An 18,428-nucleotide genomic window follows, 5' to 3' on the forward strand; every position below is an offset into this window, starting at 1 on the left:
CCTATTATTAATGTAACCTACAAAATGTATTGATTAAAAGTTAATAATTATAAGATTAAACGAACTTACCTTTTGAAGTTCTATCTTAATTGTACGTCGCTGCCACTTCCTCCATGATCATTGATTAACATGTAGATGTTTAAAGCCTTTACTATACAAAAACGAAATGCTTGTTCTGGTATAAGAAAAGAAAATCAAAATATTTTATGGAGAGGAACCTCGAAGTGCAGTCTCTGCAAAACTTGAGAGGTCAGTAACAAGTGGTAAGTGATAAAACTTGACAAATGTTACCGAGTTCTTTGACCATCCTACCGTTGCCTTAATAGTATCCACAGATAGACCTCTTCTGCGGGCCGCCGAGGTAAACGCGTGGCGAGTGGAATGAGCCGAAAAGACACTGGTGTCGATCCCAGCTTGTAATGTCCTCGTTACTTAAACTACTCTTCTAAACGTTCTAGGGGTTTCGTCCGCTTAAAATCTCTACTACAACACAACTCAATCGTCTTCCACCTACCGTATTACGACGTAACGGGGTAAATCTCGTTTTGTTACCGTCCACCTCAGCCTTTACATATTTGACGAGCAGTTTGACATAGAGAAGAAAAAAAAGGTAAAATTCGGGTAACTACCGGGTTTATATTGACATTTTTTTTAAACAGAATATCACATTAAATTCGCTATATTACTTCTTCCACTTCCATACTTCCTTATAATCACTTACGCTACAGAAAAACCTAAAGCAACAAACTAACCTAACTCTACCCTCCTGAGTTTGATCAAAGGGTTATCAGTGACCACTCTGTCTGTGATATCTCTTGTCAATGACTCCTACTTAATTACCAACTACAAGAAGCGTCTGGTTGGTCCTAATACCTTTTCCACCGGGATACTCCCGTGTAGGAACTAACACAAGAACCTCCTAATACAGATATACAATTAGAGTTAACTACAGGCTATGATTAAAATATTATTTAAAAAACTATATCTATAACAGTTCAATCTCGAAAGATTTATCTCACCAAAACAGATCAAGTTCACAGTACCTGAATTTTTTTTCTTTAGTGATCTTCCTCTTTTAGGCGGTGAAGATGCCGGTATCTCCAAGAGAAATCGACAGGACTACAGACTGCAGGTAAATCCACTTCTGGCACTGATATTCCAAATACACGTCGATATCAATACGACATTCACCCTTCAAAACTATTGATTGATTGGTCGATCGTTAGCGCCTCTTTAACTTCGATTTTAAACGGACAACCACAATTAACGTTTCCGCTTATTTCCGCTTGACTCTCGAATTCGCGTTTAACTCCTTTACGACACCGCCACTTTTCGCCCACGAATAATTCCGCGACCTCCTTTTCTCACAACTCTACGCCGCCGAAACGCAACTTTTCGCCCGCGAATAATTCCGCGACCTGCCAGGCGTTCGCTTCCCTGGCCCGTCTTCGCGAATCTCCCATAATTTCTTCCTCAAAACTATCCACCTACGCCTTTCATTTCCCACACGCCCAAAGATTGACCCAGCACAACGTATCCAATGAGATTGAAATTTAGCGAACGGACACCACTACTATTGGCCAATTTCAAAATTATCCGGTAACATTAAAAACAATCCCCCCTCCCCCAACCAAAAAAAAAACGTTCTCACGCAGGGGGACAGTAGCTAATTTTGAGATTTATTGATATGTCGCGTTTGGGCGAGATACGCATCATTAGTACTCCGAACAGCGCGAAATTTGATCAGTGTGACTGAACATATTGTTGTGAAAACTTCCCAACACACTGAAACTACCCTCACAACTTACCCTTGCTATCTCAATCTCAATAAAACTCTTTAAAACACAAATCTCAGGGCCCGTAAAATGAGTCCGACTACCCCTTTTCTCGTCCGGACAAGGGGTAGCTAATACCTCCCTTAATAAATTCCAAATAAAATAATCCCTTGTTAACTCACTTCTGGAATGAAATTCAAGTCCCACCGATGATCCAAACCTTTTTACGTTACCAAACTCGTTTCACACTCGGGATAAAAAAAGAAAACTTAAAATTTGAGAAACTCGAATCCTTGACCTTTACTTTGACACACAAATAATAAATGACAATAAAATTTACAAAGCTAAATGCACAAAATCTGAAAATAATAACTTACACGAATTGAAACACAAAACCGTCTAAGACGGCGATTCTTACAATTAAATTAAAAAAAAATGACAGTACTCACGATCTGTGTACAAACTAATCCTTTTTACAAATGCACAAACGACCGATGCACATAAACACAGCCCCAGGTATGTGCTGACACCTGTACAGCTACTCCAACAGCTCCTCGGCGATGCTGGCGTTAAACAACCGTTCCGCCATGTTTCACGTAGGACTGTTTGTAATTACCCCACTTGCCCCTGACATTATTAAGAAAATCAAACAGAAAAATAAGTTTCGATTACAGGGCCAATCGGAAGACTTCATTGAAACAAGAAAAGAACTCAAAAGAATGATCTACATTGCTCATAAGAGGTACATTAATCAAATTGAAATGGATCTGCGGAAGAATTCCAATAAAATTCTGGAACTACGTCAAGTCGTTGAGGAGGAAGTCAACTACCTGGAGTTTTTGAGTACAAAAACACCTCGTTCACGGACGCCAGAAGCATTGCGGACGCCTTTGCATCCTTCTTCGAGTCAGTCTACACTGCAAAGCTGCAACAAACATATCTTCTGTAAATACTTTGCGGTTTAAAGGACATAATCCAGTTTTACGAAAACTGTTAATGGTGTTTAGAGGCGTTGAAGCTCTGAGATATGCTTTACCAAACAAAGAACCGACTTCGCTTATGGTAACGCAACGTCCTGGATGGTTTCTCAACCATATTTCCACTTCTTGAGTAGGTGCTATGAATGAAACGTCTAGTAGCTGCATGCGATGACTGGTGTGCGGTGGTAAATATAAATTGTCACCCCGTTCTCTCGTGCCTTATCTATTGCTGCAATATTTTGCGTGTGTGTTTTATGTCCATCAAGTATAAGTAATATTGGATTACTTTTCGAAGCTTGGGTGTGAAGAACAAAAGATCAAACCATTTCTCAAACAACTCTAATTGCCACCCAGATTTATGGCAAACTGATAATGGTGGAGTTCCATCAGAAAATTGAGATTTTATTCGCACCCGAGGAAAAATGATTATAGGTGGAACAAAAATGCCACTTGCACTCATACAAATTACTGCAGTAGTTAACTCACCGCGTTAGGCCGATGTGAGAGAGCCTACTTGTTTTCTTCCTGTAACAGCAATAATTTTTGATGCTCGGCCTTGAACGGTAGTGATGCCCGTTTCGTCCACGTTAAATATTCTTGATTCCGGAAAATTGTGTTTTTCTTGAAGCGGTTCCAAATCTTGGAAACCTATATCAACATAAGTTACAAATTTATTGAATTAACTTTACTTTGTTTACAACTAAATATGCATACCTTCTATTATATCTGTTACTTTATTGTATTCCAAATGTTTTTTGATGGACATGTCATCAAACGATAAAATGGAAATTTTCTGCTGTTCTGTCATTCTCTTTGTTGATGCAGATATCCTTTTAAAGACTTCGTCCGAAAATCCAACATTAAAGTCGAAAGCTCTCAGCCATTTCTTGATTGTGCTCCGGAAGTTTAACTTCATCGCCATATCTTTTTAAGGTTCTATACGCTGCTGGTGATGTATAATAAACAGACATTGCCATCTCTTTTACCGACAGTGACCACTTACGAATTTTTTTTTACTAAGCTGCACTTTTGTAAAATCTGAAAGTTCTATTAATGGTTATGGATTTGTATTTTTGCTTTAGCTGGTATAGTTCTCTACATTTTTGTCGCAACTTCTCACATTTTTGGTGATATCGCTTAGTTAGGTTTTTAGGTGGAGATGAAGATGAATGATCATTATTACAATCAAAAAGACGTTTACATATCACTTTTCGCTCGCTCCAGTGGTTCAATCGACTGCCGAATTTTAATAAGAGAGCAATAAAAGTTTTCCAAGTTATTTAAAGTTTGGTGTTGTTTTTTTATCACATGTTTATCACTATAATTCTCAAAATTAATAAAGCGACGTTGTTGATGGGCACCTGCAGAATACGTTTTTGTGGGAGGGATTATTATCGGTACAAAGTCATCGTTCAAAATTGTAGGTTTTATTTCATGTTCTTATCTTTTTTACATTTTTGATAGTGGAAGGTTCCTTAGTATCAGTGCAAATTGATTCAAATTTTCTCTTATACGGAATCGGAACTGCATTCTGCAATAGGCAATGTTTGGAAGTGTAAACTGTTGTGTAAACGCGGCTTTAGAATTGTAACGTTTAGACACTTTCGTATGGTTAAGCAAGCGTTAACATAAAGAAAGGAGGCACATAATTTCCTAATGCATTAACAGCACAGACAATGGTGGTGTTTTTTCCTCGCTCTGCTGTCACTATTTTGGCAACACGCCTAGACCCAGTAGGAGATAAAATTTTCGGTAACTTTGTGGGTACTGATGAAAGTCCGCTTTCATCTGTGTTATAAATTCGGCTTGCATCAAATTTGTATTTATCACGAACTTCTTTTAAAATTTCAAAAAACTTCTGGACCGCTGTTTTATTAAAGCCCATTAGGCCCCATTGATGTAGCTTTAGGAGTTCTGAGATTTCTTTTGTATTGTTTAAAAAAGATTTTATCCAATCTTTGCCTGCTATTTTTAAATTTTTATTAAACCTGTGGGGTATGTCGTGTTGTTCAGCATAATCATATGCAAGTCTTCCAAGTTGGACTTTTGCAAGACCGAAAGCAAGCAAACTTCTTCACATATATACAAGCAACATTGCGTTTTAATATTCAGTTCATACGCGAGTACAAAATGTCAGCACCGAACAAAAAAGTAAGATTCAATTCCGAAAAAGCGCCATCAAAGCAAATAACGATTTTGGAAGGCATTCTGACGCACCCCGTGCTCCAACGGGAATTGGTGTGTCTAACCAACATCATCGGCAGCAGGGTGTGGTAGCTCAAAACAGGCCTCCCACACCTGCAGTAATATCGCTTGCGGACAGCGATGTTGAAGAGGAACTTGGACGCCTCTTTGAAAAGTAAGTATATATTAATTATATCTTTCACTTTTGGTGGTTGCATTTTCGCAAACATTACTAATTTTCATCATTTAATTATACTAGCATCACGCCGGTCGACATGCAACAGCAGCCGCCGCTGGTTCCACCGCCGCTGCTTCCACCTCCGCAGCAATTTGGTGGTGGTGGTAGTGCTGGAAAAAACCTTGCACTAATTAAGCAGCAGGAACCTTCACTGGTGCAGGAGGTACGACCTCAACAAATGCCAAATCTTGCACCTATGCAGCAGCATCCGACGCACCGCAGCAGCAGTCCTCAGTCAATCGTCCCCTCGGGAGCAGCCTCCCACAGTACAACATCTACCGCCTCCGCAGCAGCAGCTCTCTACAGTCCGCAATCCGCAGCAAACTATGGTGCTTCCACCGAGCAACTTAAGGGAGTTTAAGCAGTATAGTTTGCAGTGGATTCAGGAGCTGCATGCTTGCTACAAAAATTCTGAGGTGATGTTGACAAATCGAGTAGCTCAACTGAATAATGAGCTATTCGAGGCCAACCAAAACTTGGAGGGGGTGCGGGAGAATATTAGAATCGCCCAGGAGTACAGTCGGAGGATTGAGGAGTTTCCATAGAAACAATGTAAAAATTGTATATATGTATATTAACTTGTAGTTGTAGTTTATAGTTTAAGTAGCAATAGAATTTAATTTTTATAGTTTGAAATTTGATTTTAATTTTGTGTAGCTTAATAAGTAATTGCTACCTTTTTTTTTCAAGAAGCCTTTGATTAACTAGATCACTACATTCTGATTAAAAAATTGCCTGAGGATATGGTTTCAGTACTTTCTACCTTAGCGAATTTTATCAAATCTTATCTTGTGGACAGATCGCATTTTGTGCCCTATAATAGCAATGATTCTAAATATTTCGCCCAGGCCTCAGCTATTCCATAAGGGTCCACCCTAGATCCTTTTCTTTTTAAAACTCGTATTGGTACTGCGCTGGGTTCAGCTTGTTTGAACAATAAACTGTAGAATCGATTGACCTTCAAAATGAAATATTACACCTCACCATGGAAATGAGATATGATACCAAATAAAGTTAACCTTGAAGATGTAATGCGATGTCATAAAACAAGTGACCTTGAAAATTGTCATTGGAATCGAAATATGAAGGCAAGGAAGTTGACCTTGAGAGTAATATCAGATACCACAACAGTCGACCTTGAAAGAAAATATGCCACTTTGCCTTGAAAAATCTGGCCACGTCCGCTTGTGTTGGTGCATTGACCTTATCATTTCCTCTATTTTGAAAAATGTGAAATTATAAGTATAAATAGTATGAACAGATGCAGTATTTTTTTCTCTAAAAAAACGTATTTAGACTTTTGCTCTAAAATAATTAGGGGAGCTAGTCATTGACTATAAAGGAATTACCATTGAAATTGAAATCCCTATGCTGCGTTACGCTAGGCACCACCCTGTATATATTCTCCGCTGATGACGAGCCTCGTTCTGCCAAAACTGATACGGGTGGAGGTCTCGGTAACTTATTTTAATTGGACTTTACGTGTCCGTCATCGCTACTGATACAGTTTTGATCAGATTCATCAATAGCAAATTTTTTTGGCGGTTGTCGTCGTCTCTTCGTTTCGCCTTTAATACTGCCTCTTTGGTCTTTGTCAGTTTGTACATCCGAAGTATCTTCTGCCAATTTTATTTTTTTCTGGGCTTCTAATAAATCATCTTAAACGAAATCACAGTATTTAAGAGAATAATATTATATCTTCTACACTTACCGACTTGAAAAAAACGGGTAAATCTGCCAATCTTCCTTATGCACCTCGCCGGTTTGTAAGGCGGTGTTAAACGTTTTCTGGCTCTTATAAGGTGGCCAGAATGCCTCCCTTTTTCTCGGTGTTAACCACTCTTCTAAAATCACAGCTAATCCTCCACCACTTGACTCTTCAAATTCAATACCACAAAAGCCATCGATAAAAATTAAAACAATTCGACAACGTATGAAAGCGTGATAAAATGAGGTTAAGGCGCCAGACCGAACGAATGGGCGTACTCCAACCAAAAGATCAAGCAAATTACCGCGCCATACACATGAATTCAAATAAGTGATTTATTTGTTCACGCAGCCACAGATAAATTAGTGTTTTATCTGTGACGCAGCTAAAAATTCTTTTATCCTGGTTTTCAGAGTTATATTATGCCATATTGTCGGGAGCCATTGCGATTATAACTAATTTCTAATTATTTAAGTACATAGTTCTACGCTGACATTTTAAAAGTGCATTATTTATTCATTTGGAAGGAAATGAACTAAATTAGTTAAAAACAATATAGGAAAGTAAAAATAGATTCATTTCAGGGATGTGAATGAGTAATTGTACTGACTAAAAGATGACGTCAGAATACCGTCATTACATGTCTTCATACAGATGTCATAAAAAACCGCGTCATATTCACGTCATTTTTTGAACATTGACGTGACTTACCAAAAAATCACTTTAATATGACGACATTATCACGTCATCGTGTTTGCTGGGTTGATGATAGTGAACTAATGATAATGATTGTATAAACCCTCCATAAGTTTTAATTTGGTTTTGCAAAGCTTCCTTGTGTAAACAGTAAGATGTAGGCATGAAGCAAATTTTGTGCTGATAGGGGAGGACCGCCTAAAATGATCCCCACGGGTAAAACGATCCCTCGAAATAATTTGAGTATCGTAAACGCCATCTATGGCGTATTTTGACAAGACACATTCACGAAAAATGGCGCGTAAAACAAACGTGTAATTTCGGGCAAAATGATCCCGGTGGGGATCATTTTACCCGCGTTATTCCGTTTTGAGGGATCATTTTGCCCAAGCTTTCCTATTACTAGATTCAATCTGTTTTCCATTTATTCAGAGAATGGTTTCGAAGTATATAAGGAAAACAAATCGGCAGAATTGGTCTGATGAACAAATGCGAGCAGCTGTCGAGGCAGTTCAGAATGGATTGCCATTTAAAACTGCGGCAAGACAATTTCAAGTCCCGGTGATGAGTCTCAAGAGGCGTTGCAAGGGCAAAAATAAGTTGGCCACAGACGAAAAGAAAGTTCTAGGTAGTAAGATGAATGTGTTCACTGTGGATCAAGAAGCGGATCTTGTACGTCATATATTGAACATGGAAACCAGAATGTATGGCTTAACCATTCACGATATCCGGTCAATTGCGTACCAATTAGCCGTTAAAAACCGCATTCCAAATCCATTTTCAGCAAAAACGCAACTTGCTGGCAAAGACTGGTTTACTGGTTTTCGTATGCGTCATCCTGAAATTTCGTTAAGAGCACCCGAAGCAACATCCACAGCCCGAGCTAGAGCTTTTAACCGCCCAGTTGTCACAAAATTTTTTTCACTGTTAAAATCCGCAATGGATAAAACGCCGTACTCGCCCCACAGGATATTCAACGTGGATGAAACATCCGTGAGTACGGTCCCTGGAAAAAATTGCAAGATATTGGCAAAAAAGGGAAGAAAGCAAGTCGGTAGAGTTGTGTCGGCTGAGCGAGGAGTTTCAACAACTGCTGTTATCTGTATGTCAGCGGGAGGCAATTTTGTTCCCACAATGTTGATTTTTTCTAGACAGCGAATGAAGCAAGAGTTGAAAGATGGTGCACCACCTGGAACAATATTTGAATGCAATGGATGAAGATTGAAGTTTTTAGTATATAAATGGTTTGATCACTTTTTAAGTCATGTGAAACCAACGAAAACCGACCCCGCACTTTTGATACTAGACGGGCATCTTTCCCATACCAAGAATTTACTAGTCATAGAAAAAGCAAGAGAAAGCTTTGTTACCATTATTTGCCTACCTCCTCACTGCACTCATAAGTTGCAGCCATTAGATGTTTCAGTTACGTATCCGTTGAATCATTACCACGATAAGGCTCTTGAAAAGTGGCTCAACAATCACCCAGGAAGGGTTGTCACAGTTTTTCAAATTTCATCTATTTTTAATGAATCTTACATTCAAGCTTGCAGTCCTGCTAATGCGATAAATGGATTTAAGAAAACTGGATTGGTTCCATACGACCCTGATGTATTCACGGATATTGATTTTGTAGCAGCGGAAGTCACTGAAGAAGACATCGTGATGACTTCAGACCAAACTTGTGAAGCTGTACCAGAAGGCGATGTCGAAGTCGATGATCCTCAAGAGCAACACCAAATCAAGCGCAGGAATGAAGTCGCACCAAATACTAAAAACGACATTCAAATTGCTTCAGCTTCTATGTCAACCAGTTTTAACATCCCTCCTGATGAAATAAATCCATTGCCCAAAATGAAAGAGAACACAAGAGGAACCAGAAAGAGAAAAAGTGTGGGAACGGTCATTCTAACAAGTACACCTTATAAAGACGAATTAATTGTTGAACAACAAAAGAAAAATGAGAAAGAAGAAAAAAAGCAAGAAAAAGATTTTGAACCCATCATCAAAACAAGTAAAAAAAACTGTAAAGAGTAATACCAGAGATGACAGTGAAATAGAAGAGGATAGCGATGAAGAGTGCATCATTTGCACAGAATTGTATTCAAATTCGCAGGAGGGAGATGGCTGGGTACAGTGCAAGGATTGTAAGCGGTGGGCACACGAACAGTGTGCCGGAATTGAAGAAAATGATGATGGTGACTATTCCTGCGATTTATGCCAGGAAAAGCCTATGATTGGTAGTTTTCGCAAAAAACTATATGTAGGTATCTAAATGAAGATAGTTATATATTTTTAGTAAACCATCGTTTTAAATGATTTTGGCTTTTATTTCCAACAAAAGACACGTTTTCATGGAATTTAAATATGGGATCATTTTGCCCTACCAGGTCGGGCAAAATGATCCTTTGGTAATAGTTTTTTGCACAAAAAATTAGTTTCCATAATGTGATTAATTAAATCAATATGGCAAATTAAACCGTAATAATTGAGCTGCACTGTGGTAAATTTTGGGATTTGTATCAATCTGTTTTACCATGTTTCCGGCCATTCTTAGCTTAAGGGGATCATTTTAGGCCACTCTCCCCTAATAATCAGCCATTATGTCAATCTGCGATGTGTGGAAATGCTTACAAACGTGCAACCCTTTTGATGCGTAGAACAATATTAACAAATACCTACCAGCACTATTGTAATTTTACTAATTACGGGGGGTCCATTTACCATGCTTATTTATATATTTGCTGAATCCCCAAAACTGTTAAGCCGCGTACTGACTTGAATGTGTATGCGCTGAGTCGCCACGAACACATATAAACATTCAAATGTGGACGTCAATTCGCAACGACTCGGCGCATGTTTTCCTTCTCGCGAGTCACGACGAACGCGCATGTAGTGAACCTAAAGGTGTCGGTTTTTAGTCGCCGCTCAAAGGAATCATATTGTGCGTGCGTGCTCAGTTTGGACGACATTTCACTGTATTCTTGCAGCTAGAACGTATACTTACCAGAATATTTTTTAACGACACGTCAGTATTAAAAATGGAGTGGTCAAACGATGACTGTCTACAGTTAATCGATTTGTACGAACAACATCCGGTGTTATGGGATGCAAAACATCCCTTCCATTATTCCAAAAATAAGAAAATAGATGCGTGGGATAGCATAGCGCAGAATTTAAATAAGGAAGCAAACGGAATTAAGCAAAAAATGAAGAAAAAGAAGATGTCTGAATACAGGAAGCATATGCGATATTAAAAGATACGCATGCAAAATACAGCGCATCTCAAAATGTACCTACATATCGATTTACTGTATTTGGGCAACATGTAGCTGCTAAATTGAGAACCTACAATAAAAGAACACGGGCGATTGTAGAACATTCTATCAACAACATATTATTTGAGGCGGATATGGGGAACGTTGAATCAACGTACCCTCCCGTAATAAATTATAATACTTCTTCCGGTTCTACTCCTATACTGAAACAGCCAACATATGTTGCCCTGTTGGATCAAGTTCAAGTTCAAGCACAAATGCGTATAGTTTTCGAGTTTTGTAATCACATGTATGTTTAACTACGTTAACCCTACGTTAACCAATAAAAATTATTGTTAAAAGCTATTTCACTTACCTTAATTTTTTGTTTTTTTAGTAAGTAGGTTATGGATAACGATATAAGCTGCTCCTGCCATAACTATTTCAGCCATATTGTCGAGAAGCACGATACGAATGGCTGGAGTGGACTAAAACACAAAGTATACTTTCGTTGATTTTACTTCAAACGAATGGCATAATTTGATCCGCACGCATATGCGTGTGCATTCGTCTCGACTCAGCGCATGCACATTCAAGTCAGCACGCGGCTTTAAATGAATAAGCAATGCTGTTATTAAATTTTATAACCTATTTCAGGCAATGAAATAGGAATTGCTCCCAGTTGTCATTATGTCACTAATAAGTGCCTATGACGTTCAGGTGACTTTTATGAACCTGATGTTTCCATAGATTGTAACGGTCTGCGGATTACTTATACCTTTTTAATTAATAAATTATTTGACATAGATTTATGACCATCCTGTAGTTGTCCTGTAATTGTATTTTCCGTGAACTGTAGGTCAGGAATGTTAGATTATCTGTCCATATCTCTTCAAGGCTAGTTGAGCTGGTCACTTTTGCTCGATTGTTTCCTGCATAAAGACATTTTTAAGAATCTTCTCTGAGGCTTTTGGAGTTTGGCTTTTTGGCCTCAATTTTGAATAATTGGATTTGTCTCCTTCTGCCGTGGAAGCTTACTGAATATTGGTTTTGATTTGGAGTTGTTGGAGTTCGGGAAGCTTAGAAATACCTACGATAGTTAGTTTTTTTTGGAACGAGAAGTTTACTTACTGGCTTTAACATCTTAATGGCCAACAAATAATTACTCTCACCGGCAGGACTAATATATCTTATACCTGTTGGTCCATACAAGATATCGTGACTCCGAGGACGGATCTGTTGGGTTGGTTGCCGTCTCCGGACAAACTACAAACTACGAACATAGCATTTCATTTGCCACCACCATCAATTATCTATACTTCACACCTGATTTACGGAGCCGCCTCCGCTACATTGCTCGCTACATCCACCATCGACTACAGCCTACGATTAAGTTATACAGCAGCGTAAGTTTTATGTCGTGTCATCAGTCATCGTCTTAGTGGAAATTATAAAAGCACTAAACCTTCCCCATACTTCATTTAATTGTTTCAGATTTTAAATTCAGACATTATGTGACAGCACAGCGACTATAGTTTCGACCCTGAGGTCATTATCAAGCTGAAAATTTATATAATTTAAATAATTTGAAACAATGACTAAACCTTAAGTGACCTACCTTCAGTTTGAAGGAACATATAAAAGTAGTTGAAAATTACATATTAATTGGTAACATTTGGTTGATAATATGCTGTAAAACATGTGTTAGAAGCGAGTCTAGAAAATAGTTCTACTTACGGGAAAAATTACTTATTCGAACATGGAAACAATTACAATTACAATATTAACAACTTTAAGGCTTTTTGCCCTCACATTTTATAAACAATTGTTAAATTAAAATTGAACGAGATGGACGCAGCCATCTTGACAAGCAAAGTGACATGTGCTGACTAAATACGGCAGGTTAAGTAACTAAAGGGAAGGGGCAAAAGCGGGAAACTTGAACAATTTAAAAAATTAAAAGGAAATAGGGCCGGATTGGTTATGGGACGAAAAAAGAAGAAAAGGAGAAAAGAATGTAACATAGCTTACATTAGGCTATTGTTTTTATAAAATATTTAAATTAAATGGGCCAAAATACCCTGTTTCTACTGAAGGTAGTCGTTGGGACTCACGGACTGAATAAACGCCCAAAAAGTAACAACCCTGATCTGCTGAAGGCAGAAAAAGGGCAAAATAAACTTAAACTAAAAAGAAGGGATATCTGACAAGCGTAACGGGGTCGGAAACTACTTGGTGAGAAAAAGCAAATTTTTTATTTAAGTGAAGTATTTCATTAAGGGAGTGTTGAGGATTCGTCCTATAGTGGAGGTAAATCTCTTTCATTTCAAGAAAGTCTAATTTAAGACTTTTGTTACAAACATGCAAAATTTTGAAGTCCTCTTTCGAAAACGAGTGGCCTGAACTAAGGATGTGGTGAGCGAAGGAAGAACTGGGATTGGGTTGAACGGAGCTTATATTGTTATTCTTAATAGCAGTGATGTGTTCAGAAAACCGAATTTTAAAGGAACGACCAGTTTGTCCAATGTAACAAGCTGGGCAATCCGAACAAACCAATTTATAAACACCAGACTTGGATAGAGGAGGTATTGGGTCTTTGGTTTTGACTAAGATAGAATTTAAGTTGTTCTTGACTGAGAAGGAAATAGAAACTTTGAGGGGACGGAAGAGACGGGCTATTATTTCTGATATGGGACCAATGTACGGTAAGGAGAAATATTTCGAAGGGGAATCAGGGGTCTGGGAGAGGGTGGTACGTCTGGATAGGAAGTCTTTAAACATCATCTTACGGTGTAAATTATTGATCAATTGGAACGGGTAGTTATTAGCACTAGCGATTTGAAAAATGATGTCTAGTTCTTTCAAGTAAAGAGGTTCGGAAAGGTCCAGGGAAAGGAGTCTGTGAAAGAAGAATCTGAAGGAAGCGAGTTTGTGTGAGAGAGGATGACTGGAGTGATAAGGTATAACATGGTCAGTGGTGGTAGGTTTTCGATAGATGTCGATTTCCACCCTCGAAGTGCCTCTAGTCAATGACAGGTCCAAGAAATTAATAGACTTATTAGACTCAATTTCTAGAGTAAATTTGATATTAGGGTGAAGTGAATTTAAAATTTCAAAACACTGATTAAGCTCAGACCTGTCACCCCCAAAGACAACAAGAATGTCATCAACGTATCTTTTGTAGAAACGGAAATGGGTTTTAATTTCATTAAATTGGAAAAGTGTGGATTCCAAGTGGTTCAGAAAAATTTCAGCTAACAAAGGGGATAGGTTGCTACCCATAGGTAAACCAGTAGTTTGATGATATTGTTTATTATTAAACGAGAAAAAGTTTTGTTCTGAACACAATTGGAGGGATCTAGAAAGGAAAGTGCAGGTAAGGTCTGGGAGTTTGGAGAGGGAAAGAAGTTCGTCAATAATCTTTAAACAATCGTTAAAGGGGATGCTAGGGAAGAGGTTCACAATGTCGAACGAAACAAGGATGTCGGACTCGGTGATCGGAAAATTCTTAAGCTCATTAACTAGGGTGAGGGAATTCTTGACTGAGTTGGGAAAATGGACTTCTAAGTTATTTCTAAGAATCTTGTTAAGCCAACTGGTGATCTTGGAAACTGGGGTGTTGGTAAATGATACAATGGGTCTCATAGGGTAGCCTGGTTTGTGTATTTTGGGGAGAGCGTATAATCTAGGAAGGGAAGGGTTCATATTTGTAAGACGGAGATAAGAAATGTGGAACTGATCTAAAAGAAGGGATTTATTTTCAAATAGGAATTTTCTGACTTTTTTCTGGAAAGCCTCGTTATTGACTTTAGATTGAGTGAAACCATCCTTGGATAGGAAGCTCTCAACACCCGTAACATAGTCCTTTTTATTCATGATAACCACCGCGTTACCTTTGTCAGCTTTAGTCACAATGAGGTTATGGTTTTTAATTTTAGTCTTTAGAGATTTGATGAGTTTGGGATTGAAACTACCACGGGGTTGAATGGAATTCTTTAGCTTATTATGTCATCTCGTCTTGTTGTGTCCCTTACTACCTTGCATCGTTGGAACTAGTAATTATAATTTACCATTAATGAAGATTAATTATTTAATGACTCACTGTCATAATTTTGGGTTATGTTTATATGTGCTACGAAGGTTAGCCAACTTCAAATATAATTTATGTCATTTTGTTATATATATATATATATATATATATATATATATATATATATATATATAGGGTGCGTCAAAACTTTCAAATTTCAATTTTTGAGTCAAACATTTAATCTGTAAACGTATACAAGGGAGCAAAATTCTCTTTAAAATACTACTTTCGTATGATAAAACTATAGGCCTCTTATGTGATCCCAGGTACCTGCGCAGCATAAGTCCTTGAATAATAACTCTGGTATTTTAGGTTCGTAGCTTCCATTGCGAAACAGCTACAGCCCTTGTTGTTGGTTATTAATTTTTTTTTAAATCTCAAATTGTATTAGTGTACCCTAGAACGAATTCTATTAATTTAAATATTTCGCTACTGTTTAATTACATTATCAGAATTAATCATAATTATACATGGTTAACCTTCTTTGTCTCTTATTGTTTATTGCCGAATTCGGAACTTCCCTTAATATAATTATAGCTTATGAGGTCAATGTAAGTTATCATTCCTGTCAGGTATGCCAGTATTGGGTAAATTGACCTGGCGCCCATATACAAACATCTGAATCTGAACCCATACCTTCCCACCGAGCGCTGGCAAACCTATTCAACTACCAAGGTTGTAGCAAGATACGGATTTCGATTGTTTTGTACAAAATCCGAACCTGAATATTCGCAAAAAGCTTAAATAGTACATTAAGTAACAAGGGATTAAAAAGAGTTTTTGTTCCTGAAAGAATGGGTTAAAGCCCGAAGCTTGCCGATTCTTGAGGGAACAAAAACTAGTTTAATCCAGTGTTACTTATACCACAGTTCTACACATACACAGATTGCTTATGCATTTTTTGGGAAACAAATTTAGGTATACTTAAAAGCGCCCTCTATTGCGGAGCAGTATAAACATGTATCGTTTAAAACTGGAATATGACACTTATGGATTCATGCGTTAGATATCGCTGCAAAAAATTTAAAGCGGTAAAGTGTGCTCACTTCGAATTCGTAACTCGTTATTTTTGGCATTTGATATTTGTAATCGGTGAATTTATTTTGTGATTTGTTTAGGACTAGTTGTTTCAGTTTGTTATTGTTTAATTAATTTGTTGCTTGCCCGCCTTTCGTTCTTAAGTTTCTGTGAAGCATCTATCTATATTGACGATTGTTGTATCTTACCTAGTGGAATAGTCTTTGGGGTAGGTAAGTACCTATAGTAACATTTTTGCATTAAAATGTCTGATAAGCTCATCTACTCATTCTATTTAATCAAAGAGTACAGCAGCGCGTGCGACTTAATGGTCAGGTACTATTTTAAGCTACCTGCCGCCCCGACGAGCGATTGTGCAAATATTTTTTCCAACTAAAAACGGTTTTTCCCTTCGCCGTTTCCCTCTTGTCACTTCACTAAGCTGCATTATCTGCCTAGGCACGTGCAGGCAATGTAATTTGATGTCCAAAGACTTTTGATGTGGAAATATTAAAGCACCTATACATTTTTCTTAAGTAATATTAATTTTTAGATTCTTGTTACCATGCCTGCGAGAAGAGGTGCAAAGTGCTCCTACTTTGGGTGCCCTTCTACTTGGAAGGATGCTAGCATCGTTTTTTTTTCCATTTCCCCAAAAATGAATCTATCATGCGAGAATGGATTTTAAATAGCGGGAATAGTATGCTGTTTGCTCTTCAACATGAAGAATTAAGAAATAAATTTATATGCGAAAAACATTTTCATCATGGGGATTTATCAAATAGCACCCTCCATAGAACCAGGTTGAATCCAAATCTAATTCCTGTGGCGCACAATAGAGAAGATATTGTTAACTTTCCCCCCCAACCGTACAAACTACCTGCTTCTTCGAGCATAAACAAACGCCATACACCAGAACCTATGGTGATAGAGGAACCTCCCCAAACATCGTGAATTTTTCCCTGGCATCGACAATAAATTGACACAACAACTGCAACTAAAAGTCCAAAGTATGGGAGCTATCGATAAACAGTGTGTTTTAGCTTTGGATGAAATGGGCATAATGGAAAAGCTTGAATATTCTAAACCTTTCGATTTTATTGAAGGTTTTGAAGACATGGGTCATTTGGAGAGGACGCAAGCAGCAATATCATTGCCTTTTTCAACTCATCAGGAAAGGCTCCTTTGCTGAAGATGGAGTTAGTTATGATGGTCAGAGGTTTTACCAGAAATTCAATATTATGTTTTAACAACTTAGTATTGAAACCATAAATGTCCTTGGTGTTGCTTCGTTTCAAAGATCGAAAAGCATCCCGTATAATGATGGGCGCTACAGTTTGATACCGATTTGGACGGCGCTACTGTTTCCAATCACATCTGCTTTTCTTTTTGATGCTTTACACAACTTTCCACCCATCTTCATTGGGTGATGCTACTCTTATGTTCTCACATTCCTTATTACGTAATGAATCGTCCGAAATAGTAGTAGCAGTAGACAGTGACTCTACAGTAGTCCCGTTTTTTGCGATGCCTTACTTTTGGTATGATGCGGTTTTGAGATCACGGGAGTTGACGTTGTATAAACGCTTCCATTAGTTTAATGAACTAATGATAATGATTGTATAAACCCTCCATTAATGTAACCTTATAGATAATAATAATATATATATATATATATATATATATATATATGTGCAGGTGGGGTAGACGGTGTTGATAGTTTGGCAGCGAATAGTGATAATAGTGTTGTGGTATAAAAAAATTAAGGTAAGTGTCATGAAGCAATGTAGACTTAAGTTCCTAGTTGCTAAGGTTTGAAATATTTTTGTTATTGCAAAAATAAGAAGAACCAAAAATAAAATTTGTTATTCATTTTTAACAGGGCTTTGATTTACATTTTTTCCTTATCTTATCCTTGTTCTAAAAATTTGTGGTTGTGTTGCAAAACGTGGCATTTCTAATGTATTTATTGTATTTCAATAGTTTGATTTTTTTTTATATTGTTACATCTACCCCAATTTATAATTTTGTTAGGGTAAATGTAGACAACCTATTGCGGAAATTGTAGACATGCTGGGGTAATCGTAGACATGGATAAGGTTAACAATTTTTCATTTGTTTCAGAACTAGAAGCAAATTGATTGCAACAAAAGCAACTATAAACATGCCGCGCAATTATCAAAAGAAAAAGCCACCCCCGACCTACACGATTGAAGATGTTCAGGATGCCTGTGAAGCGGTACAATCAAAACGTATGACGTATCGGCAAGCAGAACAACATTATAAAGTTAATCGCACAGTGATATATCAGAGACTTCGTGGTAGAAAAACTAACATAAATAAACTTGATTCTGGTAGAGCACCAGCACTGTCAAAAGAAGTTGAAGATCAATTGGAACAATGCATTCTGGCACGTGCGGAATGAGGTTATCCAGTGGATCGGGAAGAGCTTTTGGATATTGTAAAAGAGTATGTGACGGTTA

At 37.7% G+C, this 18,428-nt stretch overlaps 2 long non-coding RNA genes across 3 annotated transcripts; both read right to left on the reverse strand.

The window, feature by feature from the left end:
- Positions 1–5,358: 5,358 nt before the first annotated feature.
- Positions 5,359–9,594, reverse strand: LOC116182723. 2 transcript variants are annotated; one of them, XR_004147599.1, is made up of 4 exons: positions 6,889–9,594; positions 6,527–6,835; positions 6,183–6,455; positions 5,359–6,135 (listed from the first exon to the last, which is right to left on the reverse strand). It is a non-coding gene; the product is annotated as an uncharacterized LOC116182723 (long non-coding RNA). The 2 variants fall into 2 exon arrangements; XR_004147598.1 differs by having other exon boundaries at positions 5,359–6,455.
- A 971-nt stretch (positions 9,595–10,565) lies between these two features.
- LOC116182730 lies at positions 10,566–12,091 on the reverse strand. Its single transcript, XR_004147602.1, has 2 exons — positions 11,970–12,091; positions 10,566–11,917 (listed from the first exon to the last, which is right to left on the reverse strand). It is a non-coding gene; the product is annotated as an uncharacterized LOC116182730 (long non-coding RNA).
- Between the last annotated feature and the right edge of the window lie 6,337 nt (positions 12,092–18,428).

Source organism: Photinus pyralis, unplaced genomic scaffold (assembly GCF_008802855.1).
Source record: "Photinus pyralis isolate 1611_PpyrPB1 unplaced genomic scaffold, Ppyr1.3 Ppyr1.4_LG1, whole genome shotgun sequence".
In the NCBI taxonomy this organism is placed as follows: domain Eukaryota; kingdom Metazoa; phylum Arthropoda; class Insecta; order Coleoptera; family Lampyridae; genus Photinus; species Photinus pyralis.